This window comes from Spinacia oleracea, chromosome 5 (assembly GCF_020520425.1).
Source record: "Spinacia oleracea cultivar Varoflay chromosome 5, BTI_SOV_V1, whole genome shotgun sequence".
Lineage (NCBI taxonomy): Eukaryota > Viridiplantae > Streptophyta > Magnoliopsida > Caryophyllales > Amaranthaceae > Spinacia > Spinacia oleracea.
In genome coordinates, this window is record NC_079491.1 from 9,234,990 (window position 1) to 9,246,914 (window position 11,925).

Here is an 11,925-nt window from a genome sequence, read left to right on the forward strand (position 1 = left end):
AACACAAATTTGAAATCAAACCTTTAAACACACAAAATCTGAAAACTCGATGAATATCTTTGAGAATAAGGAGTGAAATCGCAACAATTAGAACAAAATTGAAGCTAAGAGCAATCTCAGCTTGATTAATGCTCTAATGGAGGCACAGTGAAGAGAGAGAAAATTGAGTTGTGGAATATTTGAGAGAGGAGTAATAACGTGAAAGAGGAGGAAAGTGATTGGGGTTATCACTCGCGAAATTACAAAACTGCCATTATTAAGCTATTGATTTTGAGCTGTTAGATTAGAAGGGAACCAAAGACCCAGATTTATTCTCACATAAGATTGTGTTCTTACATAGAGGGGGTGTTCTCACATGAGCCTTCCTCTCTCTCTCTCTCTCTCTCTATATATATATATATATATATATATATATATATATATATATATATATATATATATATATATATATATATATATAAAAGAGACATATTTGCTGAGATATTAGAGCGCCACGTAGGATTTAACTAAAATCTGACGAATGAAAAAAGAGATTTGTATTTGATTTTAGAATTAAAAATATGTAACTGACACATTAGTAAAACGGACGAATAAGATTAATTAGAGTGCCACATAAAATTGTCATATCATTAAGAGTAATTTAACATAAATACTATGTATCTCTATTATATAAGCCAAGAGGGGAGGGTTAAATAGGTAAATACATTTTTCGTGTCCACCTTCGAAAATACTAAATTACCCTCAGTCCTCACCAACCCCCGTGTTTTTCCTTCCTTTACGCCTCTTCTCTCACCAAACCAGAGAAATCGAAAGAGGAGAGAGAAAACGGAAAAAACCTAATTCAATTCATTTTCTCTCTCCCTAGATATCAACAACTACTGAAATGCGAGATTATCAGGTTTGAACCCTATCCGTTGAAGAATATGATGATGATTTCATTCCGAGTCTCTCACGACTTGACGACGGCCGCGGAATTCTGGTAAAAGAAAAACAAAACCCGGAAAAATTCAAATTTTATGATTTTGTATGTGGAATTTTATGTATTGAAGATTTACCTTAGAACTCTTTTGTTTGTTTTTGTTAATTTGAGCCTTTGTTGATACTTTGTGAATGACATACGGCATCAAAATTCGAGGATTTGATGTCGCTTGGGTTTAGGGGTGAGGCTTTGACAAACATGGATAATGTGGTTCATGTGGAAATTGCATGAATTTAGTTAAATTGGTTGGAATTATTTTTGAGCACCAAGTGTTTGATGAAATGCCTCTCAGAGAGATAATGTCGTGGTTTGGTAATAAATTATAATGAAGTTTTGTTGTTTGTTTTAATTGTTTCAGGGTGTATTATTAAGATGGTGTTATGGAGATTTGGAGAATGAACCTAAGCCTTCTGCTGCTGTGGAAGGGACACAGCCCCAGGATATCGGGTTGGTTTATTTTGAGAAACTAATATGTTATTTTGATGTTTTGGTTTGGTTCATATTACTGCTGTTTCTGCGGATTTGGGCACTCATAGCTCACTGTTACTGCTATTATTTATGGTACAGGATCAGCGGGTGCAGCATTAAGTTCAAGAAATGGTTGGGATGAGGTCTTTTGGATGCTGGTAATTGGAGCCCTAATTGTTGCCCTTCTATTTTCACGCCTGGTAAATAACATAAATCAGTGGCATTCTCAAGAGGAAGCAATCTCATAATGCACAACATACACAGGGTATCTTTCTTGCTCTTAAATTACTGTAATATTTTTAACTGAGTAAAGTTTGATTACTTTGTCTGATTTTCTTGGTATATAGAACCAAATAACACATTTATTTTTTGTTGGTTCTCAACACATTACTTTAAAAGTAGGACTTAACGCACAGTATTCAAATGTTATTTCAACAAAATATATGCGGCTAAACACCATCAAAATCGGGACTTTGTTTATTTAGACAAAGTACTCTCACCTACTAAAATAAAATAGTTTCTTTAAACTCGGGAGAATATGGAGTAACAATGGTGCAAACACTAATACTAAGTGTCCTCTGTGAGTCTATGCGAAGTCTGAACCAATTTATTTTCTTGATTGTCGAAATATGCGAATCAAGGGGAATTTCCGTAAATTTAACACTATATAAGCAAATTTACCACGGAGTATCTGAATATTTTCTCTTTTTTCCAAATATCAATTGAACTGTAAATATCGTTTTAGATCGTATATTATTTCATTATATTTGTAACAATGGCACTTGATGCCTTGATGGGTATAGTTCGCCGATCAAAGAGATTCTTTAGCAAATTATCGAGTATATGCACTTCATGCAACTTGAACTATTTGGTTCTCATTTGGGGTTAATACATTAAGGAGTGCTTATTTGGAGCTATCTAAATGAAAGACCGATAAGTAAACAGCTATGGGTTTCCTGTTAGGCCGTATCTCTACATGAACCCGAATCTGCCTGAGTGCATAATAGTCGAGGTCTTGAGGAATACCATAAATGCAATACACTGGATGTCAACAGAAATATAACAAGTCTGATGTTCTCCATAAGTTCAAATATCCACATCAATTTGAGGTTGTGACTAAAACCATTTATTCAATTAACTCTGTGACACAATTTAGAAAAATGCAGCACCATCTTATCTTCCAATGTGATCAATAAGGTTAATAAAATTCAGTCTCATCTTGCTTATTTATTATTAAAATAAGCACTCCTTTGCAATTTATGTTGACATTCAATGTCTTCCAATGATTCATCACAACTTAAACAGTTACAGCTACAATCAAAGGGGGACAGGTTAGTGCATATTTAGGAGTAGCTAATACATTTTTGGAACCTGTTAATCCTAGATGTATCATGAGCTTTATATCCATGTTCATTTGTGATTCGTGTTTTTGGTCAGGCATAACTCCTTTCACACAAAGTACCGATGCGGACATTAGGCAATTATTTGGTTCAACAGGCTGAATTGGGTTGTTATTTGATCATCCAGGGGTAATGATTTGATTATCCATGTGAGAAGAGTAAGAATTAGGGAATTATTTAACTGTATTTCTCGAATCGACTTTAGACATAGACCAAGATTGCACCCTCCCTCTGTTTGAAATTGTGTGTTTGGTTTCTGAATTGTATGCGCCACTGATTTTGTTGATGGCATACTGATTTTTGAATCTGCTTCAATTGATATTGTGTTTGGTTTCTGAATTGTATGCTCAAATGAGTTGTCTATGCAATTGACAATTGAAGATATAATCTGTTAAATCATGCAACGGATCAGACTGTATAACTGCTCCTACTAACGTTCATCAAATTTGTTTGAGTATATTTTGGAGTCACATTGGCCTGATTTGGATCTTTTCACATGCGAATCTGTGTCAATGAGTTTTTTATGATAAAATAGTTGTTATTAGACACGTTGATTGTGGTCAGTTTGGGTCAATTCGGATAAAGTGAAAGAGTTTGGGTTTCAGATCAGGTATTTGATACAAGTCAATTGTGTCAGGTCCATTACTGGTGGCTCTTGAGTTTGTGTTGAAGCTCAACACATACTCTGCTACCAAGGAGGGAGTATGCATTCGATGCGGGCTTCCTTAGCATTGAAGTGGAATCAGATGGTCTCAAAGTGATAAACATGATGGGAAATGCTCAAAAAGGAAAGAACTTAAACCGGTTGTGGTGGATGATATATTAGCTTTAAAAATGTAACTTTGATATTCTATTGTATCATAAAATAGAGTTTTACCGTAAAATAAAAGGAACAACTTTGATGTACTTCTTTTGTAACATTTTTTATAAGTTGTTTGAATTGGTTTCTGATAAACTTCCAGGTGACATTTTACATTATGTTTGCTTAAGGGGATTAATTTACGGATTTTTCATGAAATACCCCCGAATTTTGGCGTAATTCACCAAATGCCCCTCGACTTTCAGAAATTCACCAAATGCCCCTCACAAATGACTTAATACCCAAAATACCCTTACTAATGATGCGCCGTTAGTCCTCCGTTAACCTAATTTTCAAATTCACCAAATACCCCTATTTTAATACTTATTTCACCAAATACCCTTATTAAGAAACTTAATTCACCAAATACCAATAACTTAAAATTACTCATTTTGATGCTCAACGGCTAGTTTTTGTGTTTGAAAATTAGCCGTTGCTTATTGTTTGCTTATAAATACTCTTTTTCTGACGGTTTATTGTAGTTTTCCTATTATTTTGTTAATTTCATATCATTTTTGTCATGAGTTTTCTTTCAAAATCATCATCCACACCCAATGAGTCCACATATGTAAGAGTCCCAAATAAATTTTGTTATCATGGGAGAAAATTTGACATCCGAATATCTGATACAACACTCAATCTGAAGCTCCGGTACAACACTAAAACAGAAAACACTCCTAAAAACACCTCAAAACGTCGCAACTCTTCAAGAAAATAGCTACTTCTTTTGTACCTTATTCTTTATGTGACCAATTAATTATATTTACCACGCAATCGGAAGGTATTCCTTTTTCAATATGGGAAATATCTTTAACATATGCAAACAGATTAAAAATAAAGCTCTTATTAATTTTATTCTAACGCATATGTTCCAGCTACCTCGGCTTCTATTGCTTCCATGCCACATATTTAACGTTAACTCCCTTTTGTCTCCTGTCTCTACTGCCTCCAAACATCTTTCTTCAATCTCCTAACTTTCTCTCAACCTTACAGTCGAGGCATAAAGGTTTTTCCACTTTTCTTTTGAGCTAGGTCCTATTGACATGGTCAGATTTATGGACAAATGTCTATTTTTGGATTTGAGGGAACAAGAAAAAAAAAAATGAAACTAAGGTATGTTCCAAAGCTCATGAACCAGTGAAAAAACATGAATCTTGGCACAAAGATTTGCCTCCAAACTCAAGATTTTCACATCATGAATCCAAGTTGAAATCGAGGTTGTGATAAAAATGTATGTGTTATTGAACTTGATTTCTTAGTTTCTTTACCATTCGGACAATAAGAAAATTAAGGTGTTAGCTTTAGATTGAATTACTTCAGCTTCACTTACATAAGATCCCTTTGAAAATGGGGTTTTTTGGCCTTTTGCTCAGCTAAAGTGCATTGTCTTTACTGGATGAGGCCTGAACTTATTGGATCATAATTGAAACTTACTGAGTGTTGTATCGGAGCCTCAGATGGAAATTTCCTCCCATAATATTAGAAATTGTTTGGGACTCTTACATATGTGGATTCATGGGTGTGGATGATGATTTTGAAAGAAAACTCATGACAAAAATGATATGAAATTAACAAAACAATAGAAAAACTACAATAAATAGTCAGAAAAGGGGTTTTTATAAGCAAACAATAAGCAACGGCTAATTTTCAAACATAAAAACTAGCCGCTGAGCATCAAAATGGGTAATTTTAAGTTATGTGTATTTGGTGAATTAAGTTTCAGAATAGGGGTATTATATGAAATAAGTAATAAAATAGGGGTATTTGGTGAATTTAAAAATTAGGCTAACGGAGGACTAACGGCGCGTCATTAGTAAGGGTATTTTGGGTATTAAGTCATTTGTGAGGGGCATTTGGTGAATTTCTGAAAGTCGAGGGGCATTTGGTGAATTACGCCATAATTCGGGGGTATTTCATGAAAAATCCGATTAATTTACTTTTTTATATTCGCACGCATCGCGTGCATATAAGACTAGTAAAGTAACATGATAAGAGAAGTTGTTAATCCTGTGGATAGACCGATTAAGTTACAAGTTTGATTAAGATTTTATAATTTGCAAAACAAGCAAATAAAAAAATAAAAAAATGAGGAGTTGGAGTTAAAACACAATACTAACCGTCCAACATATAGCCGGCTGAAAACAAAATTTAAAGTTTTGATTCATTATCACATATTTCAAGATAATTGTTGATAATTTTATGTTTACAAGTTTTGGTTCATTATCAAAATTTTAAGTTTTGGTTCATTTTAAAGTTGCCTTCTCATCGGGTGAATTTTTTGAAGTATTGAATAAATGAAGAAACTTATGTCTTATAACCCTATGTGAATACCCATTACTCTTCGTGAATACCCATTTATTTCATATAGTATGTTGCAACAAAGTGTATGTATCTAAGAAACAAATTAAAGTATACGTAGGAGTATATATAAAGGAGGCATATTTGCTGAATTATTAGAGCGCCACCTAGATAATTAAAGTTTAAGTTTACCAAATATCAAATTTATTTTTGAATTAAAAAAATCGATTGTCACGTAGATAATTAATTAGGTGCCACGTGGATATTTTAATTAATTAATTTCTAATATATACAACTCCATATAAAATCAAACACTATCATAATTAAAAAATAAATCTAAAATAAAATTAATTCAAAATCAAACACTTATCTAAAATAAAATAAATTCAATTCAATTTCAAAATCCAACATTAATCCAATAGGCATATTTGCTGAATTATTAGAGCGCCACGTAGGACTACTAATGGTTCCGGTGAATGAAAAATAAGATTTCTAATTTATTTTTGAATTAAAAAATTCAATTTCCATGTAGAAAATTAATCGGTGCCAAGTTGATATTTTAATCAATTAATTACTAATATATACAACTCCAACTAAAATCAAAAAATCTAATAATTAAAAAATATATATAAATAAAATTCATCCAAAATCAAACACTAATCTAAAATAAAATAAATAGAATTCAATTTAAAATCAAACATTAATCCAATATTAGAGCGCCACGTAGGAAATCTAATGGTTTCGGCCAATGAAAAATATGATTTCAAAATTAATTTTGAATTAAAAAATTCGAGTGCCACATAGATAAATAATTAAGTGTCACGTAGATATTTTTATTAATCAATCAATCTATATATATATATATATATATATATATATATATATATATATATATATATATATAAAGGAGACATATTTGTTGAATTATTAGAGCGCCGCGTAGGATTACTAATGGTTTCGGCCAATGAAAAATAAGATTTCTAATTTATTTTTGAATTAAAAAAATCGGTTGCCACGTAGATAATTAATAAGGTGCCACGTAGATTTTTTAATTAATTAATTACTAATATATACAACTCCATCAAAAGTCAAACACTATAATAATTAAAAAAATAAATCTAAAATAAAATTTATCCAAAATTAAACACTAATCTAAAATAAAATAAATAAAATTCAATTTAAAATCAAACACTAATTCAATAGCCATATTTGCTGAATTGTTAGAGCGCCACGTAGGATTACTAATGGCTTCGGCCAATGAAAAACAAGATCCCTAATTTATTTTTGAATTAAAAAAATCGATTGCCACATATATAATTAACTAGGTGCCACATATATATTTTAATTAATTAATTACTAATATATACAACTCCATCTAAAATCAAACACTCTAATAATTAAAAAATAAATCAAAAATAAAATTCATCAAAAATCAATCACTAATCTGAAATAAAATAAATAAAAATCAATTTAAAATCAAACATTAATCCAATATTAGAGCGCCACGGAGGAAATCTAATGGTTTAATTTTGAATTAAAAAAGTCGAGTTCAACGTAGATAAATAATGAAGTGCCACGTACATATTTTTATTAATTAATATTACGCATATACAATTTCATCCAAAAACCATCACTCTCATAATTAAAAAAAGAATCTAAAATAAAATTCAATTAAAAACTAATCTAATCTTATACGAAGTATATAAAATGGGTATATGCATAGGAGTTTTATTTAAACTTAATAATTTAATAGAATCCGTGCATCGCACGGGCTAAAATCTAGTTTCAATTAACTATGGAGAGTTGGAGACCCTTCTCTAAAAGGTTTGACCTTGAATAACGCACACAATAAGTAAACTCTCAGCCTCATTTAATGAACAAAAGGTCTTGCGCGTATAAGGTGTATAATAAATTTATTGTACAACAAGATAACTTTTACGGATTTTTCATGAAATACCCCCGAATTTTTGCGTAATTCACCAAATGCCCCTCGACTTTCAGAAATACATAAAATACCCCTGTTTCAATACTTATTACACGAAATACCCCTATTTCAAAACTAAATACACCAAATATACTTAATGACGTCATCAACCCCATAATCAACCCCTTAACGTGTAATTAAAGTACCTAATCCCTAATTAACACCCCTAATTAACCCACCCACTAACAACCCACCCATTGACCCACCCATTAACCCACCAACCCACCAATTTCTTTTTCTTTTCTCTCTCCCTTCCTTCTTCCATTAACTCACTGGTCTCTTCCCCTTCCTTCTTCAATTAACCCCTCAAAATCTCCTCCTCCTGCCACCGTAACAACCACCACCACTGCTATTAAAATACCCCTCAAACATCAAACAACCCCGATTCACGAATCAAGCAACCCAGATTCCTCCACCACCTTGCCACCGTTTTATTTTTTCTCTGAATCTCTTCAATTTTCTCTTAATTCATTCCATATTTCTTCTCACTTGCGTTCCCAGGACTAGGATGCGGGACATGGAAACCCTCTTGAACCAGCCGTAGCAGCAGCCCAACAACAGCAGCAGGAAGGAATCTCTTCCGTCGATCATGTTATGGTAGATGATATATGGTTCATCACCCTCTATTGACAACATCATTAGAGATGATTAATCATAGGAACAATAGTATACCCTCTTCTCCTCTTTACTGTTTTCGCAATTTTGAAATTTGGGTTAGCTTTGTGTTTAATTGGATTTTAATTAATGTGAATTCTGGGTAAAGCTGGGAAGTTCGTTTAGAATTTGTTGGTAGTTTGTGGGATTACGTTTTGACAGAAAATCAAATTCGAACGATTTGGTAGTTTGTGGGGTTTCTTTTTGGAAGAAAATGCAAAGGATTGAAGAAAAATGGTCGGAATCGTTCAATCGAGTGATTCACCTCTGCTGTGAGTTCGACTCGGTGAACTCAACGGAAGTTCTGATTAGCGGCGAAATTACCGGCGGCGCCATCGTTTGGAGGAGGTGATTTGGTCGTTTCTGGGCTGCGGGTTCGACGAAGACGAAGGGCAGAGTAGCAGCAAAGTAACTTCCATGGAAGGAAGGGAAGAGGAAGGGGGTGAGAGAAACGAAAAAGTAATTAGGGGAAAAATGGGTTAATGGGTGGGTTAATTGGGTTAATTAGGGTTGATGACGTCATAAGGGTATTTCGTGTAATAAATATTGAAATAGGGGTATTTTATGTATTTCTGAAAGTCGAGGGGCATTTGGTGAATTACGCGAAAATTCGGGGGTATTTCATGAAAAATCCGTAACTTTTATGCAGTTTTTTGTAACTTTAACCTAATTTTTTTATAATTTTTATATTATAAAAAAAAATTGATAGATAAACATTTTAAAGTGTTAAATGATTAATTTTATACGAAGTACATTATTAGTGATTTTGAAGAAATCTTTTTTATTAAAATGAAAAATTTTATCACTAAAAAAATAGACAACTTTTACATATATAAAGGTAACTTTTAAGCATTTTGAGTCAACTTTTACTCTGATATACAATATTTATTGTACATCACTTGTAAATAATATATAATTTGTGTTTAATAAGAGTTGTCAATTGGTTATTAAAATGCCGCTAATTTTTTTATTTTATTTTATTTTATTTTTCAGTGAAGAAACCCGCTAATTTTTTTATTTTATTTTATTTTATTTTTCAGTGAAGAAACCCGCTAATATGGGTAAATTGTAACGTGACAAATTTCTATTTGCAGATTTAATCATGAGAAACATTATTTCGAATAAACTGGAAGGGAAAAAGATAGCTTTGGGTTAATTCTACGATAACAGAAGGTAATAACTAAAATGAATTGATTTTTTTAAAAAAATTCGAAATCATAATAAAATCAATTACAATAAGCATTTGGGTTGGTGGTGGTGACTTTGTGGAGAAAGGGAGGTATGAGAAAATAAAAATAAATTTCCTCGAAGTAGGTTACAACTTACTTTCTCTGTACCTAAATGTTTTTTCCGTTTGCCATTTTACGCGGTAATTAAGAAAAACAGAACATTACAAGATTAACCATTATTGTTGTTTTTTTATTCAATTTTCACAATAAAACAAAAAAAGTTGTAATAATTTGAGTCAATGGAATTCGAGGAATAAAGTGTACCAACTCATTAATCAATTCAAACTTAAACCATTAAATGAGATTACAAGATCTTTTATTGATAAACCAATAGAATTACAAGGTTAAAATTACAAAGAGGAGATTAAAAAGAAAAGAAAATAAATGAAAAAATCATTTTGGGACACCTTAAAATAAAATGAAAAAGCATTTAAGCACGGAGCTAGGGAGTACAACTCACGTTAAATCATTTGAAAAATTAATGATTGTTAAGAGTCTTTGGACAACCTAGAATATTCGAAAGGTCGGACTTTTTAGAGAGAGACGCTTGTAAGCATAGTTAGCTAGGTAAGTTAGGATATAGTATTGAGAGAAAACTATTCTAACTTTCGTTTATCTTTCTTTAAAAACAAAAATAAAAAAATAGTTAGATGGGACCGTTGTTATTAAATTTTTCTTTTTCTTTTTAAAATAACTTGTCTTGTTTCCGGTAAACTATATACCAAATATTGTGTTATTTCCGGTGTCCTTTATGTTTTGTTTTGCACAAATATGAAGTAGTTGTTCTTATGCGATTTGAATTTACAAAATATTTCATATACAAGACAATAAAATAAAAGTCGTATTTAATAAGTTCGTTTAATATTCCAAGTTGCCACAATTAAATACGTCATAATTCGAACTCTTTCAGTGGTAACACAAGGGTGCACTTAGGTCGCGACACATCTTTTTTTTAACGCAAATGCGAAGACTATATTATACATTAAACAAGGTCTTTACAAAATGGGCCATGATGCCAAAAATTTCCTGCTCATCAAATTACTTTTACTTTCAACATCATATTTTTCCCTATCAAAGTATTTAAATAAGGTAGTTCAAATAAAAAGAAAACAATTTTTATTATAGTTATTGTGAATATGTATTTCCTTTTATCTTGTAAATTAAAAATTGAAATATAAAAATTGCAATCTAATACTATAATTTTATGTAATTAAAAAAAGTAGTCGTGACACAAATAATATAACGCAAGTTACGACCTTTATTATTTTGCAACTGTAAGGCCCCCAATAATCGAAGGTGTGAATTGAAATTCATAAACACAAACTTCAATTCCTCCGTTTTTTATTAATTGACACAGTTTCATTTTTTACACTATTCTTATAATCTATATATTTTGACTATTAATTGCGATCTTAAGAACAAACAATGTCATATAGCAAATTAATTGACCAATTGTCTGTTGGTTCAGTGGTGATTGAGGTTGAACTTGGTAGGGAGGACCCGTGTTCGATCCCCCGCAACAACAATTGGGAGGGGACTGGAACACCTATCCACCCCCAGAACTCACCCCGAATCCGAATTAGCCTCAAGGGTGAAATGGGTGCTAACACAAAAAAAAAAAAAAATAGCAAATAAAAAGGACACTTTAATATAATTAAAAGTAGGAATACGATGAAATAAAACCGTCCATATTACACGTAGTAACGTAGCTAATTAGGCTAATACCTTCAAGCAATAACCTTAATTTTTCTTTTCAACAACGACAAACATTCTCACAAATTTAATTAGCTCATTTGAAACGGCTAACCACCTCTTATAGGTAATTAAAATTTATTAAGTTGGTGGTAGAGTCGAGAATTAGCAAGGCTTGCTGCACATACATCTTCGGCGAAAGCCTTGACAACTTCCTGAAGAAAATCTCTCAGAATTACAATTTGATTCACAATTCCTGCTGCTAACACACACTCCTCTGAATGTGTGGCTTGGTGTTGTACATGTCCTTGCTTCTGCTACTTCTGGCGCAATCTCTTTTTTTCCAAATAACAAAGGAAGAA

The 11,925-nt window shown here is 32.0% G+C and overlaps 1 long non-coding RNA gene across 3 annotated transcripts; it reads left to right on the plus strand.

The window, feature by feature from the left end:
• Positions 1–726: 726 nt before the first annotated feature.
• On the plus strand, positions 727–3,845 carry LOC110781389 (uncharacterized). 3 transcript variants are annotated; one of them, XR_008921141.1, is made up of 5 exons: positions 727–979; positions 1,338–1,426; positions 1,547–1,712; positions 2,885–2,976; positions 3,485–3,845. It is a non-coding gene; the product is annotated as an uncharacterized lncRNA (long non-coding RNA). The 3 variants fall into 3 exon arrangements; XR_002531693.2 differs by lacking the exon at positions 3,485–3,845 and having other exon boundaries at positions 2,885–3,467; XR_008921140.1 differs by lacking the exon at positions 2,885–2,976 and having other exon boundaries at positions 731–979.
• The last annotated feature ends 8,080 nt before the right edge of the window (positions 3,846–11,925 follow it).